At 36.7% G+C, this 17143-nt stretch overlaps 1 protein-coding gene and 1 long non-coding RNA gene across 3 annotated transcripts in view; one reads left to right on the top strand and one right to left on the bottom strand.

The window, feature by feature from the left end:
• CAP2 (cyclase associated actin cytoskeleton regulatory protein 2) overlaps window positions 1-17143 on the bottom strand; it is a 375422-nt gene that overhangs the window by 291355 nt on the left and 66924 nt on the right. Inside the window, exon 1 of one of the 2 annotated variants that reach the window (XM_053714773.1) lies at window positions 141-349. The exons of the other annotated variant lie outside the window; for it this stretch is intronic. The gene's annotated coding sequence lies outside the window, so the exon portion shown is untranslated. Of the gene's footprint in view, window positions 1-140; window positions 350-17143 lie in introns of those variants that run through there. 2 annotated transcript variants of the gene reach the window in all.
• LOC128660767 (uncharacterized) lies at window positions 276-11279 on the top strand. The gene is made up of 2 exons (XR_008402580.1): window positions 276-486; window positions 9603-11279. It is a non-coding gene; the product is annotated as an uncharacterized LOC128660767 (long non-coding RNA).

Raw genomic sequence — 17143 nt, 5'->3', positions numbered from 1 at the left:
AGAAATGCAGATCTATTTTAACCCTTGCACAAACATGCCCACTACCACAATGCACAGAAGTCCGTTGACCCACAAATCCCTTACCCTCAACAGCCCAATCTCAAACACCATGGGTAAACTAAACACATGCTGTCATTTACCTGCTTCCCGATGCTGACACAGATCCGCTGTAACCCAATATTAGAAACGAGACAACAGCAGGAATGCAAAAAGAGGGCAGCACAATCAAATAAACACAAGCTGCAGCTCAGTTCCTATGTGTGTCAGTCATCAAGGAGAGAGGTGCTTGTGGTTTCCGGGATCTCCAAATAAAGAGGTCTTCAGAGGGATGGAGACTGAGGGAGATGGCAGAAGGGGTGGAGAGAAGGAGTAGAGAGATGCATAAAGAGAGAGAGGAAGATGGACAGAGGCAGCCTGTTACAGCAGAGAAGCTGGCTGATGCTGCCCCTGCGTGCTGTCAGTGCAGCAGTGAGCTGCTAGCAGGTGGTGAGACAAGCAAATGTAGCAGGGAGATAGGGCTGCAAGTAAAGTGGAAAATTCATATCCGACAAGGCCTCACATTATAAAGGAGGGAAAAGCTTCATTTTGCTGCATTAATTCTAAACCCTGCCATTTGCATGAATTTATAGATTTCTTCAGTATGTTTCCCTTTGTCTTTTGAGATATCTATTTATATATCATCTATCTATCTATCTATCTATCTATCTATCTATCTATCTATCTATCTATCTATCTATCTATCTACATATATGTACTGTAAATATTTATCAACAAAAATCCCCATAGACTTTAATGGATTTTTTTCAGTTGAAAATCATTTCAATACATTTTTCTAAAGGTTTGTGATTGACCACTAGCTAAGTAAAGTATAACATTTAATATTTAGGTATATGTTGTACCTGTGAAGAAAATAGTTAAACAGAAGACAGGTTTGGGATTTTTTCTGTTTTCTTAACTTACCAGAATTTTAGTGCATATTCTGTTTCCACACCCCCTGGGATACCAAAATAACAACCTTTAAAATTGAGTTTGTTTGATGAAGGGATGTATTCCCCGAAACATCTACATTGTGTGTGTGTGTGTGTGTGTGTGTGTATGTATGTATGTATATATGTATGTATGTATGTATGTATGTATGTATGTATGTATGTATGTATGTATGTATGTATATATGTATGTATGTATGTATGTATGTATGTATGTATGTATGTATATATGTATGTATGTATGTATGTATGTATGTATGTATGTATATATGTATGTATGTATGTATGTATGTATGTATGTGTGTATGTATGTATGTATATATGTATGTATGTATGTATATATGTATGTATGTATGTATGTATGTATATATGTATGTATGTATGTATGTATATATGTATGTATGTATGTATGTATGTATATATGTATGTATATATGTATGTATGTATGTATGTATGTATATATGTATGTATGTATGTATGTATGTATGTATGTATGTATGTATATATGTATGTATGTATGTATGTATGTATGTATATATGTATGTATGTATGTATGTATGTATGTATATATGTATGTATGTATGTATGTATATATGTATGTATGTATGTATGTATGTATATATGTATGTATATATGTATGTATGTATGTATGTATGTATGTATGTATATATGTATGTATGTATGTATGTATGTATGTATGTATGTATGTGTGTATGTATGTATGTATATATGTATGTATGTATGTATATATGTATGTATGTATGTATGTATATATGTATGTATGTATGTATGTATGTATGTATGTATGTATATATGTATGTATATATGTATGTATGTATGTATGTATGTATGTATATATGTATGTATGTATGTATGTATGTATGTATGTATGTATGTATGTATAGCAGGGGTTAAAACAAAGTTATAGACAAGCTATAGTGCTATTGCAGATTTCTGTCCCTTTAGTTTGAAATGCTATACATTATTTATGCTAAATACCATTGTCAGTATTTTTCCACAAAAGGTGTCAACATTGATTGTATTACTGTGCAGCCTTATTTTAAGGGGACATTTTTTTGTGATTCCTCTGTTAGATGAATGATAAAAGCAAGAGCTGCTAGTTATTTATGTAAAACTAAGCTGCATCACTATCAAATTCGTTTTTTTATTATTTCTATTTCCAGTGAGGGTCTTACTTTTGTCCATTAATGATTTGACCACTGTCCATATATACTGTTCATTGGCAACTAGTATGAGGATAGGCAAATCAAAATAAAAACATAAGCTTTTAGATCCTATTTTTAAAATTATAATTTTATTTTTTAATAGAAAAAGTTAAATAAAAAATAAAATAAAGCTCTCTGGAAGACAACTGCAATAATGATTTAAAGGGACAGTCTACTTGAAAATGTTTATTGTTTAAAAAGATAGATAATCCCTTAATTACCCATTTCCCAGTTTTGTATAACAAACACTGAAATTAAACTTTCATGATGCAGGAAATACAATTTTAAACAACTTTCCAATTTATCATCAAATTTGCTTTGTCCTCTTGGTATTCTTTGTTGAAAGTTAAACCTACGTAGACTCATATGCTAATAAAACCTTGAAGGCCGCTCCTTTATTTCAATGCATTTGGCAGTTTTTCACAGCTAGAGGGTATACGTTCATGTGTGCCATACAGATAACATTGTGACCACTCCCGTGGATTTACAAGTGAGAGGGCACTGATTGACTAAATGCAAGTCTGTCAAAAGAACTGAAATAAGGGGGCAGTCTGCAAAGATTTAGATACAAGGTAATCACAGAGGTAAAAAGTATATTAATATGGTGTGGAGGGCCTGCCATCCAGACTCCAGGGACTATACGTACTTCTCGCCCCCTCATCGGTCATACTCGAGATTAGACTATTTTTTTGTGGACTCTTGGAATATGAATAAGATCACAAGCTCTAATATATGTAGCTGTCCGTGGTCAGACCATGATGCTGTGACAATGTCAGTAAGGATAGAGGGATCTGGTCTGATCAGACCGTCTTGGAGGCTCCCCAGGCTCTTATGGGAGGATCCATCCTTTGTCCCTGAACTGGTGGAGAAGATAGATGAGTTTCTGGAGACGAACCGGCCCAATTAAACCTCACATCAAATTAGATGGGCAGCCTTGAAGGCCTATGCTAGAGGGTTTTGCATTGCAAAAGCTGCGGACACAAAGAAAAAGTGGGGTGCCCCGCAAGGCAAATTGACCTGTCATTTAAGAATAAAGGAAAAGCAAAATAAATTATCTCCCACTGCTAGCTTGTCTGCTGACATTCTGAGCTCAAAGTCTCAAATCAAGAACTTGGAGTTGGAAAGGGTTAAACTAGCACTTTCCAGGTTTAAGACTGTTATGTACTCCAAGAGCAATAAAGCAGGCACAATGTTGGCAAACAAATTAAAACAGAGGTCAGCTACCTCCAGGATCCCATACATTAACCATGATGGGCGGAGGATGTATGCGCCTGATGATATAGGGAAAGCCTTCACAGACTTTTACAAGCGGCTCTACAATATTGAATCTTACGAAAAGCCCAAGATGGCAACATCCTCGGATATTTCCTCCTTCTTGGAGAGTTTAAACTTACCCTCACTGCCGGATGAAGACAAAGACAAACTTATAGAACCTTTTACCGATATAGAAATAGGACAGGCAATTAAGCAATTAAAAAATGGCAAAGCTCTGGGCCCGGATGGGTTCCCGGGGCAATTCTATAAAAAACTGCAGGCACAGCTGAGACCTCTACTATGTCAAGTCTACAATGAGATTAGTTTGGGAGGGACAATATTGGAAGAGTACCTTGAGGCGACTATAGTCGCTATTCCTAAAGCAGGAAAAGATCCATCTTATTGTTGTATTTTTCGTCCTATTTCGTTGATCAATGTTGACACAAAATTGTATTCCAAATTACTGGCGGATAGGTTGGCATTTCTGCTGCCGCCCTTGATAGCAGTAGACCAGGTGGGTTTTGTGAAAGGGCGTCAGGGCCCAGACAATACACAACGGTTAATAACTATCTTTTCAGAGGCAAGGAGCTCTGGAACTCCCCTACTGGCCCTGTCATTGGATGCAGAAAAAGCGTTTGACAGGGTCAGATGGGACTACATGTGGGAGGTCTTGAAGGCTTTTGGTTTCCCGCCTAAGGCTATTGATATGATCAGAGTTTTATACTCGAATCCGAGTGCCAGGGTGAGAGGGGTGGGCTTTTGTTCTCCGGTATTTGCCATCTCTAACGGCACCAGACAGGGCTGCCCGCTGTCTCCCTTGCTTTTTGCCCTGGCCATGGAGCCACTTGCGAAGGCAATTCGAGCCTCGCCTGCTATCAAGGGTCTGCCAATGGGTCCTAGCCAAGAAAAAATTGTTCTATATGCTGATGACGTTACCCTCCTCCTTACAAACCCTACCTCTTCGGTTCCTGCGGTCTTTGCTGCATTAGATCAGTTTAGCGCCATCAGTCATTACAAAATAAACATGACAAAAACTGAATCATATAGCATCAACCTTTCTAGGGAGCAGCTCTCAGATTTACAAAAGAAGCCTGATTTTCAATGGTCCAAGGAGTCTATTAGACATCTAGGTATCAAATTGAGCGCGGATTTAGACAAAATATTATCGCTAAATAATGATGCTCTGATTACCGAATTGAAGCTATTAACAAATAGATGGGACTTCAGGGAGATTTCATGGATGGGACTCGTGGCCACAGTAAAAATGTTGCTACTCCCTAAAGTGCTGTATTTGTTCCGATGTATACCTTTGAATATCCCACATGTTATCCTGCAACAGGTCCACCAGATATTCTCCAGATATGTCTGGACGCAGAAAACCCCACGTATTAGCCAAACATTTTTACAGAGAGAATTCTCAAGAGGCGGAATTTCCTTCCCTAATATATTTCTTTATTATGAAGCAACGAGATTGTTGCAAATTACGGCCTGGGGTCCTAGTACTGAGAGACCGGGATGGTTTAGACTAGAGAAATTATACTTACCTGAAGGCTTAGTTCTTCCGAGCACCCTGTGGGTTCCCAGCTATAAACAGCTAGTTGCCAAAGTTACTAACCCCATTATACAGCAAAATATACGACTATGGCACACGCTTCGACACCATTCGGAGATTGCTCCGCACCCCTCACCAATCCATCAATTAAGGGGTTTGTTGTGGGATCTCCCAAATATTCATACCGAATTTTGGATTGCACATGATTTCACCATGGTAGAACATCTGCTCTCTAATAATAAACTGTTGACTGTCCCTCAAATCCTTGGCACTCTGACTGGACCCCCACTATGGTTCCATTTTGAATGTTATAGAATACTTAACTTACTGCACTCCTGGAAATGTTGAGTCCAAGAACTTAGGCCTTACTCTAAATGGGAGGAGAGATGGATGAATGGGATGGGGACAGATAAACCTCTCACGTTCCACTATAGGGCCATGTTGCAAGACCATTCTGTTGGCCTACCGGGACAAATCAAGATGTGGTGTAGGGAGCTGAACTTGAAAATAACAGATGCAGAGCTTTGCACTGCAATAATTCTGACAAAAAAAAACGATTCATTGTGTAACGATTTTTGAAGGATACATGAAACTGATGTTGAGATGGTATAGAGTTCCAACTAGACTGTCCAGAATGTTTGCTGGAGCTTCGTCGCGGTGCTGGAGATCATGTGGGGGGAGGGTTCTGACTCTTACATATGGTGGACCTGCCCAAAAGTTCAAAATCTTTGGAAGGATGTTGAAACATTTCTGCAATCTATGAATGTGAATATACAGCTGACTCCAAGACATGCTCTCTTCCATGTTTTTGGTGATGAGCTATTTAAATGTAGTAGACAACTTGTGATCTATATAATGGCCGCCACTAAGCTCTGTATCGCCAGGGCCTGGAAACAAATTGACCCACCCACTATATCGGATGTCTGCAAGGTAATACAATATCTGGCCAATATGGAAAAGTATGCGTATAATGCTTTGGAGCGAATGGAGGACTACTGGATGATATGGACAGATTGGTTCCAAATTCAGTAGATAAAGATATGCTCTGGCAATGCTATTCCTCAGTCTGAACATTGAGACCAGAGATAATATATGTCACATAATTTTATCATACCCCTCCCCCCTTTTTTTTTTTCTCGTACCCTGATCGCTATCTTCACTCCTTTTTTACCCTCTTTATCTTCCCTAACCCTTCCCATTCCCCTCCACGGTATGACTCCTCTGTCCTTTTCCCCTATCTTTCCCCATAGTACCCTTGACCAGACGGGATGAGCTAGATTCTAGGGACCAATTTGAAGTATTGGATATATATGGGCATGTTACTCATTTTAAGTTCTTGATTTATATGTTTTCATCAGTTGAGATTGATATTGATGCAGAAGATATCTCCCAATCAGTATTCACATATGTGCATGTTATTTAAGGTATATGTGTATATTTCTCATTTTATATTTTGTCTAGATGCAATATGTTGGATCTCTGTAATTACTTTTTGTTTTGTATGAAAAACTTAATGGTTGTGTGATATTTTTGATCTCAATAAAGGAAATTTAAAAAAAATAAAATAAAAAATAATAATAAAAAAAAGTATATTAATATAACCGTGTTGGTTATTCAAAACAGGGGAATGGGTAATAAAGGGATTATCTATCTTTTTAAACAATAACAATTCTGGAGTAGACTGTCCCTTTAAAACACTTTTAACCTATGTGATTACCTTGTATCTAAGCCTATGCAGACTGCCCCTTATCTCTGTTCCTTTTGACAGACTTGCATGTTAGAAAATCAGTGCAGACTCATAAATAACTCAACAGGAGTGAGCACAGTGTTATCTATAGGGCACACATGAACTAGCAGTGTCTAACTGTGAAAAAATGTCAAAATATACTGAGATAAGAGGTGGCTTAGAAATCAGTTTATGAGCCTAGCTAGGTTTAGCTTTCAACAAAGAATACAAAGAGAGCAAAGCACATTTGATGTTAAAAGTAAACTGGAAGGTTGGTTAAAAATGCATGCCCTATCTTAATTATGAAAGTTCAATTTTGACTTGACTGTCCCTTTAAGTTAATGATCTATTTGTGTTCATAATAAATAAAGTGTTTAAAATGTGTATAACCTATAGATACTGCAATGAAAAGGGTTTTCTTTTTTACATTCTTATTTATTTGTTTAAATTAGATGCAAGTAAATTTATTTTAACTGAAGTACGGAACAATCTACCATTTCAATATACTTGGCAAATGAAGGAAAGTTTTTCTTTAAAAGAAGCAAGATACTATGTGACTTGCTACTGACAGCAACAAAACCAGAGCACTGTAACTGTCAATAGGTAGCAGTCAAACTTCTAACGCCAAATATCTGTATGAAGGCCACATAATGACAACTTCCATGTAATAGTAATGGTTGTTACTTTCTATGGGAACCACTAGAATAAAATAATGGCAGTATCCTATGACTGACACTTTTATTTTCTTCAGCGCACAGATCTTCCACTAACCCATATTTTTACTAGAGGCACCGTAAAGCATTTGCAGAACTGATTTGAGCTGTTGTACAACTACATTTTGATTATACATATGATATATCCTTTACATTAAATTAACCCACCTGACAGAGAATAACCTTAACTGTCAATAACCCTAACCGCCCACCACAGTATAACTCTAAAATTAAAAAAAATGTAACAAAAAATATACCCAGAAACCTAACTATATTAAGAAAGCAAGAAATATATTCAGGGGATTGGCGATTTTTAAACTATGCATGCCTAAATCATAATTTAAGTACTAACAAACATAAAGACCAAATATTGTTAGATTATGAAAATATACATGAATAAATGGTGTTATCAAGCACCCCAGATTACTTTTCGCAGCACCAGAGTGCTAAAAATAGCTAATGGCCACAAATTAGACATAATGTGTGTGGAACTAACACCAATCAAAGGCCAGTAGAATGTATAAAATGAAGATGATACAAATCAGCTGTCCAGTGTGAAGTGGATCTGGTATTAAAACTAGCAGATTTGGTGGTGGCTCTCCAAATGAAGTAGAAATGTTGACAAACTCAATTTTAAAGGTTGTTGTTTTGGTATCCCAAGGGGTGTGGATACAGAATATGCATCCACAAAAAATCTGGTAAGTTAAGAAAACAGAAAAAATCCCAAACCTGTCTTCTGTTAAACTCTTTTCTTCACATGTACATATACCTAAATATTAAATGTTATACTTTACTTAGCTAGTGGTCAATCGCAAACCTTTAGAAAAATGTATTGAAATGATTTTCAACTGAAAAAATTCCAATAAAGTCTATGGGAATTTTTGGTGATAAATCATTAGTTACATTTTTCTTAAGGATTGCAATCGACCCCCTAATCTTATTATGTATTGCATCTAAGTAGTCTACCACCAAGAAAGAAACCCAAAAGAATAACAGGATGAAGATAATGACTCAATATAATCTCGAGACACATTAAAACTATTACCAGGAGGCCTTAGGTTTCAATAAACATGTACATATACAAACCTAAAGTAAAGTTTGGTGATTAACACGGAGAGTGCCTTTCTTGCTTTATATATATATATATATATATATATATATATATATATATATATATATATATATATATATATATATATATATATATATATATATATATGTCAAATTTAGACATATTTAACAAAACATAACTTATACTGTAAACAATACATCCCTCAAAAAGTCAATGAGAAGATTATCTTAGTAGGGAGGACCATTGTTTCAATGCTTTATCATCACAAATTCCCATTCAAAGAGAACATATTTTTTTCTATTCCATATCTTATAAATCAAACCCAAACCCTCTACTAGTGCTGTAAAATATTCCTCAGAAAATATACATGTATAAGGATCTTCTAATTTCCAATAACATTCTCAGCTCTTCTCTAGTCAAATAAAGTTTAGTAGGCAAGCACCTGTCAGGATGTTTGTGGGTACAAAGCAGAAGGGGGGACATGCAGTTATAAAATGCAGTCTTTATTAATGTTATGTAACTAGACATTATGTAACAATACACACAAAGCAATGGCAAGCAAATTAGGAGCAGACCAGACTACATACAGTTGAACACGCCATCAACATGAACAGTGAATTAAACAAAACTTTTCTGACTGGATGGATTTTGGAAGGCTTTATGGCATCTCTTATATGCTGCAAATAAGCAGTACACCAAACCCTGGATGATCATTGTAGACTTAGAGGGAAACTAGTGATGAAAAACTTTCACCAAGGCTAGAGCATAAACATCAAAGTTGAGAATCCTTGAGCACTCTGGACTAATGGAACAAGGACAGATTGAAAGTTTTATAGATTGTAAGTGAAGATGACGCCTGTAACTTAAAAGTTTCTGGGTTGACCTGATGAATAATCTTAAAGAATACTATGTAAGACAGTCCCAACTTGGAAGAAGGCTAATGTAGCTTGTTGATATAACTGGACATATATACTAAATCTCCTTAAAAGGAGGCTTTTGGTGACAATGTTTATCCATCTGATTTCTCTGTGTTTTGGATAATTAAAAATGTTGTCATGTGCTGTCTTCCACAGATGCTGGAATTCAGAAAAAAACAAGATGTACATGTGGCATTGAACTCTAGGAGCAGAGTTATCCACAGGAATCTGGGATAGGTGGAAGGCAAAACTGAAAAAGAGAGGATGTAAGAAAGAATGGGCAAACTCAACCATTTCCTAATGCTTGTGAAAGGCCTTCTTGAACTTGCATGCTAGGTTATAGAGTGAAATCCCTTTAAATATGAGGAACATTCTTGGTTAGGCATGAACTGATCCCCATTATCCAAAAATGGGAAAATAGAGGACTCTATAGAATAGCTGACCTGATAGTGGGAGGTAAAATAATGAGCTACACACAACTACAAGCAAAATTGCAGCCAATCAAATTAGAATGGTTTTTATACTTGCAACTTAGCTCCATCATTCACCCTATCTTGCCATCCATATCTAAAAATGTATCCTCTATACTAGAGAACATATGCAGCACCTCATCCAGGCCCAAGAACACCATCTCTAGGCTATACCAAGCAATCCAGCTAGCATCAGACAATGTTAAATCCACCCTACAAACTAAATGGGAAAGGGATATCAATAGGGAGGTGGAGACTCGAGAGTGGCATGTAACTCTATCTAGTGCAGGGAAGGGACTCTTAAGTGCAGATATGTGGGAAAACTGCATTAAGACCAACTTTCGTTGGTATCTAACACCGCTGATAACCTCACACTCCACCAAAGATAGATCTAGACTCTGTTATAGAGGCTGTGGGGAGGTAGGGGACTATAAACATATGTGGTGGGACTGCTCACATACACGCAGGGTGTGGAACCAGCTATCGCGGTTCTTAAGCTCTATCATAGACAGCCCTATTAAGCTTACTATGGAACAAGCTTTACTCCACGTCAGACTTAAAGAATTCAATAAATACATTAATTTATTTATTAGGATATCGTGTACAGCCACGAGGATATGCATAGCCCGCCATTGGAGGGAGAGCGCCCCGTCCTGGGAAGAGATCAAACTAAAAATTTAATTTTATTATAACATGTCAGAGCAGGCAGCATTTCTTCTAGATACTCAAGAAACCTTCCAGAAAGTATGGTACTACTGGATATTACACAATGTGTCCTAACACACTAGACTAGTCCAATAGAGCCCCCCACTTGGATTGTCCTAATATTTGAATTTTAAAATACCCAAACACGACAGATAAAATTTAGATCAATAGGAGACATACTAATTCCACATATAACAAACTTCCGAATAAAGCGGAGTAAAATGGTCAGGAGATACCCCTTCATCTACACCTTACCTCTCTCTCTCTCTCTTTGCTCTACCTAACTCTTTTCCCCTTCACTATTTCTTTAATTTATTATTTCTTATCCTGGTAGTATGTAACCAATTTGAGCCTTAAAGCAACACAACGGTATACAAAGTTACTTTAATTCCAGCTACAAAAGAAAATTCTTTACTGTATTGACTATTGTTTCACAAATGTTGGGTGCCATCAAGCCTTTTTTTTTGTAAGAGTGGCCTTATAGGTTATGATATAGCGACTGAACGACTCAATGATACGTAATTTGAACTACTTTATTCACTATATAATTTTGGAAAACCAGGATTTCTGTTTCTTTGTCCTGTTAATTTCTTGTTTTATATTTTTTTCTGTTATTATGCACTTGCTACAAAAATAATAAAAATTACTTTATCATAAATATGAGGAACATTGGATCATAAATCACCAACTGCTATCAGCTGTTTTATATCTTGTGTTATGGTGTACCACAATATGAATGAATGATTAGACCTAGGGTCTTGAGTATATTTGTGTGACCCACAATTAGACTGCTATGGTTTCTTTACAAAACATAAAACATAATTCATGTATGCCTCATTGGAATTAACTGCAATGTCACTAGGAACTGATTTTTGTGAATCAGCAATCTGTCTGATAATGCCTAAGGAAACAGAGGCAATGATCTTGGCAGAAAGAATGATGGGCTCTGGATTCCACACTACTGGTTCATGTGGAAATTGTCTATATAAAGTGCCCGCTTTTGTGTTTTGAAATCTAGGATGGTATAAGATAACATATTTTAATCTATGAAATAAAAAATTGCTTGCCTTGCTTGTCAAGGATTAAAATGTCTACTAAATTGTTTTGTTGTCAGTTAGTAAAATAATAGGACTAGAAGTCTCTACTTAAAGGGACAGTCTAGGCCAAAATAAACTTATATGATTCAGATAGAGCATGTAATTTTAAACAATTTTCCAATTTACTTTTATCACCAATTTTGCTTTGTTCTCTTGGTATTCTTAGTTGAAAGCTTATCCTAGAAGGTTTATATGCTAATTTCTTAGACCTTGAAGCCCACCTCTTTCAGATTGCATTTTAACAGTTTTTCACCACTAGAGGGTGTTAGTTCACGTATTTCATATAGATAACACTGTGCTCGTGCACGTTAAGTTATCTGGGAGCAGGCACTGATTGGCTAGCCTACAAGTCTGTCAAAAGAACTGAAAAAAGGGGCCGTTTGCAGAGGTTTAGATACAAGATAATCACAGAGGTTAAAAGTATATTATTATAACTGTGTTGGTTATGCAAAACTGGGAAATGGGTAATAAAAGGATTATCTATCTTTTAAAACAATAAAAATTCTGGTGTAGACTGTCCCTTTAAATGACCTCATTCTTCAAGCTAATTCCCAATATTATATGTTTTCTCAGATTCAGAAGAATATTTTTTAGAAAAGTAGGAGCAAGGATGCAATTTCTTCTGAAAGTCCATTGGCATGTGGCAAAAAATAAATAAAAATAATAATAATAATATGCTGAAGAAAACATTCTTTTAGGATTTTCAAAAGCTTCAATAGTATGAGGTGTCCAGGAAAATTGGTGTGCATCTTCCTTAGTTATAGGTTGTTGTTTTTTTTATAAAAATCTGTAATAATTGGCAAAAATTATATAATACAGGAAGGAAATTGTTAGTATTATTATTAGTATTGTAAATAACATTTGTTTAACATTTGCCCCTAATTAATTATGGCTCCAATCATGTGTATAAAAGGTAAAGGGTATAGTCTATGAGCAAACTGGAATACACAAACTTACAAACTTCATCTCTACAAAGCGTTAAAAGGTATATGGTAATATCATATATATGTCTAAATACGTGTATGGGTGTATTTATATATAAAAAAAATTATACACATATAAAAACATATATACACTACACATGTATATACATACATATATTATTATTATTAACAGGTATTTGTAGGGCGCCAACAGATTCTACAGTGCTATAAACATAGTTGGTATACAGGATAACATTTATAGGGATCAAATGGGTAGAGGGCCTTGCTGAGAGTTGCACTTTTGTAATCGGCTCTTATGAAGGCAATCTACAAACAGCTGGGCTCATAGGCTTACATTCTAAGGGGTTCAAGGGGAAAGCAATGGAGTTAGGAAAGGTCAGTGTTAGTTGTATGCATCCCTGAATAGTAGAGTCTTTAGGAAGCGCTTGAAGCTGTTAAAACTAGGGGAGAGTCTTGTAGAGCAAGGCAGAGAGTTCCACAGGATGGGGGCCCGTCTGGAGAAGTCCTGTAAACGGGAATGTGAGGAAGTAACAAGAGAGGAGGAGAGTAGGAGATCGTCAGCAGAGCAAAGGGGACGAGAGGGAGATTATCTGGAGACAAGGTCTGAAATGTAGTGGGGAGCAGTGCAGTTGAGGGCATTATATGTCAGTGTGAGGATTTTGTGTTTCATCCTGGAGGCAAGAGGAAGCCAGTGAAGGGATTGGCAGTGAGGTGCAGCAGATGAAGAGCGACGTGTAAGTAAGGTGAGCCTGGCAGAGGCATTCATTATGGATTGTAAATAAGCTAGGCAGCAGCTAGGTAGACCAGAGAGGACAGAGTTGCAGTAGTCGAGATGGGAAAGGATGAGAGAGTGGATTAAAACCTTAGTTGTGTCTTGTGTAAGGAAATGTCTAATTTTAGAGATGTTTTTAAGGTGGAAGCGGCAGGCTTTAGCCAAAAACCGAATGTGAGGAGTAAAGGAAAGGTCTGAGTCAAGTGTGACCCCAAGAAATGGGGCATGCGGGGTAGGGGTAATGATGGAATTATAAATAGTTATAGAAAATTGGGGGGGGTGGAGATTTTGGAAGAAGGGGGGGAAATAAGGAGTTCAGTTTTGGAGAGATTTAGCTTAAGTTAGTGAGAGGACATCCAAGATGAGATATGAGAAAGCCAGTTAGTGACACGGGTAAGTAAGGAAGGAGGTAGGTCTGGTGCAGAGAGGTAGATTTGGGTGTCATCGGCATACAAATATTGAAACCCATGGGAATTTATTAAGGAACCTAATGATGACGTATAGATTGAAAAGAGAAGGGGACCGAGCCTTGAGGTAGCCCAACAGAAAGTGGTAAAGGGGCAGAGGATGCTCCGGAGAAGGCTACACTAAAGGTACGGTTAGATAGATAGGAAGAGAACCACATGAGAGCTGTGTCGCAGATGCCGAAGGATTGGAGGGTTTGGAGCAAAAGAGGGTGGTCAACAGTGTCAAATGCTGCAGACAGATCAAGGAGGATAAGCAGAGAGAAGTGGCCTTTGGATTTTGCTGTAAGTAGGTCATTGGTAACCTTGACAATTGCTGTCTCTGTGGAGTGATGGGGACAAAATCCAGATTGCAGTGGGTCAAGAAGAGAGTATAGTGTAAGGAAATGGGATAGACGTGCATATACTAGCTTTTCAAGGAGCTTTGAGGCAAGATGGAGTAGAGAAATAGGACGGTAGTTGAATGGGGAGGTTGGATCGAGGGAAGGTTTTTTGAGGATAGGTGTGACCAGTGCATATTTTAGAGATGAGGGAAATATACCAGTGCTGAGGGAGAGGTTGAAATTGTGTGTGAGTATGGGGGTGAGGGTAGAAAAGAGAGAGGGGAGTAGGTAGCTGTGAGGGGATAGGGTCGAGGGGACAGGTAGTGAGGTGGGAGAACAGTATAAGGGCAGAAACTTCTTCCTCTGTAACAGGAGCAAAAGAGCTAAATTTAAGGGTATTTGGGTTTTGAATGATTGTGAGCTTTTGAGGGGGTGGGAGATTGGTAGTAAGTTGAGAGGTGATTTCGTTTCTGATGGAGTCAATTTTGTTATTGAAGTGGCTGGCAAAATCTTGAGCTTAGAGAGAAGTTGTATTAGGAGGTGGGGGTGGGTGGAGAAGAGTATTGAACATGGAAAACAGACATTTTGGGTTAGAGGAAAGAGTAGAGATGAGATTAGAGAAGTATTGTTGCTTATAAAGATTAAGGGAAGAATAGTAGGAGTTCAGGATGAACTTGTAGTGAAGAAAGTCAGCTGAACTCTGAGATTTCCTCCAGTGTCGCTCAGCAATACGGGAACATCTGCGTAGGTACCGTGTCAGAGGAGTATGCCAAGGCTGAGGATGAGAATGTGGTTTCTAGCTATGGTAGGAGGGTTCAGGGTGTCAATGACCGATGTAAGGGTGGAGTTATAGTGGCAGATAGATTGGGCAGGGCAGGAAAAGGGGGTGATAGAAGAGAGGAGAGGTTCGAGAGAGCTAGCAAGCTGTTGCTGATCTAATGACTTAGTGCTCTGACGAAGAAGGCAGGTATTTGCCGGATTGTCCCTGTTTGGAGTAAAATTGACATGATAGGGAATCTCTCTCCAAGGGGATTGAATAAAAGTGGATACACTCACTTATGGAAGGAGCCAATGACTAAAGAACCAACTACTTAACAAATTGTGTGGTACTTACCTCATTCAGATTGAGGTAGTTTTTTTGTAAGTAGACAATTCACTTATACCTACCTGTCTCTGTGGGCACACCAACTAACCTGAAGCATAGCTCTATTAAGAAATTTGTATCACTTGGGAACTTCTATCTAGACATATTTTGGTCACTGAATAATGGACAATATTGTTATATCAATTACAATCATAGAGTTTTATTGATTATTTTTATACTCTGCTATATGTTTATGAATTTTTAAGAAATAATTTTTTTATATCATATTGATTAACTGTGCCCGAGGTGGAGCTGATTAGGGTCTTCCTACTGGAAATGCACGACTCCCGGAGGGCACAACAGGCACACACACAGTTTATGTGTTGATGCAAACAACATAGCTTAAACAAGAAAATATGCTAATATATACAAATCCATATGGCTTATTGGTATGTCTACATGTGCTTATTTATTTTGATGTGTTGACAACATTGAATACCTAAAATAAAGTGTATTTTTGGAAAGCTAGTTTAAAGTGTTTTACTTAATTTTTAAATGGATTTCATTTAAAGGTGCATGAAAGCCGAAAATTCTCCTTCATGATTTTGACACAGCATAACATTTTAAACAACTTTCAAATTTATTTCTATTATTTAATTTGCTTAATTATCTTGTTATCCTTTGCTGAAAGGTTTATCTAGGAAAGCTCAGGAGCAACAAAGAACCTTCTATCAGCTGATTGGTGGCTGCATATATATATATATATATATATATATATACCAATTAACAATGGCTCACCCATGTGTTCACTTAGAAACCAGTAGTGTATTGATGCTGCTTCCACAAAATTATACCAATAGAATAAAGCAAATTTTATAATAGAAGTACATTGGAAAGTTGGTTAAAATTGTATGTTCTACATAACTAATGAAAGATTACTTTAGGGCTTGATGTCCCTTTAAGAGTTATATTTGATTTTCATGCTCACAGTGTTATATTATTTGAATAACAACAATGTTGAATCGACACTTGACACAATATTGAACATTTAAATAACTAATAAATATTAAGCCATAACATCTCTAAAATGTAAACATGATTTATTATATGTTACACAAATAAAATATGAAAAAAAAGAATTGGAAGGAGCACCGGCAGTTTAAAATTATATGAATCTTTATTGAAGAATCCTTAAAACAAAAAGGATAAAAAGGGTAACAGAGGATGATGTCCAAAAGGAATCAGCTCACACAGCTGACATGTTTCGGCAGGATGCCGTTCTCAAAGCTGCTAACCTGTGTGGGAATCTACCCACCTTTAAAAACCTAACACTTGACTCCTATTGGACAAAAATAAATTGCTATGTTTAACTCTTTCTATACACTTTAACCATTTAAAGTTATATGTTAATACATGGTTGAAATGAAATGTGGTTCCACTTGCATAATCAGAACACAAAAATACACACTTATATTGGTTAAACTTGCCCTATAAATCATATATCTGACAGCATAGTTAGAAACCTCTTAGAAGAAAAATAATTTCAGTTTAGAGCTTAAATCAGATGTTAATCATACTCAATTTAACATGGGTGTATATTTGTTAGAGAGGTTTGATACAAATGTGTGTAAAACAACCTTCCTAAGTACTGCTAACTACTGACTAGGTATCCCTATAAAATATACATATATCATATGGCATAGGTGAATGCATATTGAAAAAATGACTTCAAATACAGATGGGCATTGTACATGTTTCGGAAATTACAATGTATACAATTAAACACAACACATAAATTATTTGCTAATGTGAAAATATTGTTGACAAACATATTAAAC

Source organism: Bombina bombina, chromosome 5 (genome assembly GCF_027579735.1).
Source record: "Bombina bombina isolate aBomBom1 chromosome 5, aBomBom1.pri, whole genome shotgun sequence".
Classification (NCBI taxonomy): Eukaryota; Metazoa; Chordata; class Amphibia; order Anura; family Bombinatoridae; genus Bombina; species Bombina bombina.
This window is presented reverse-complemented; position numbering and strand designations above follow the sequence as displayed.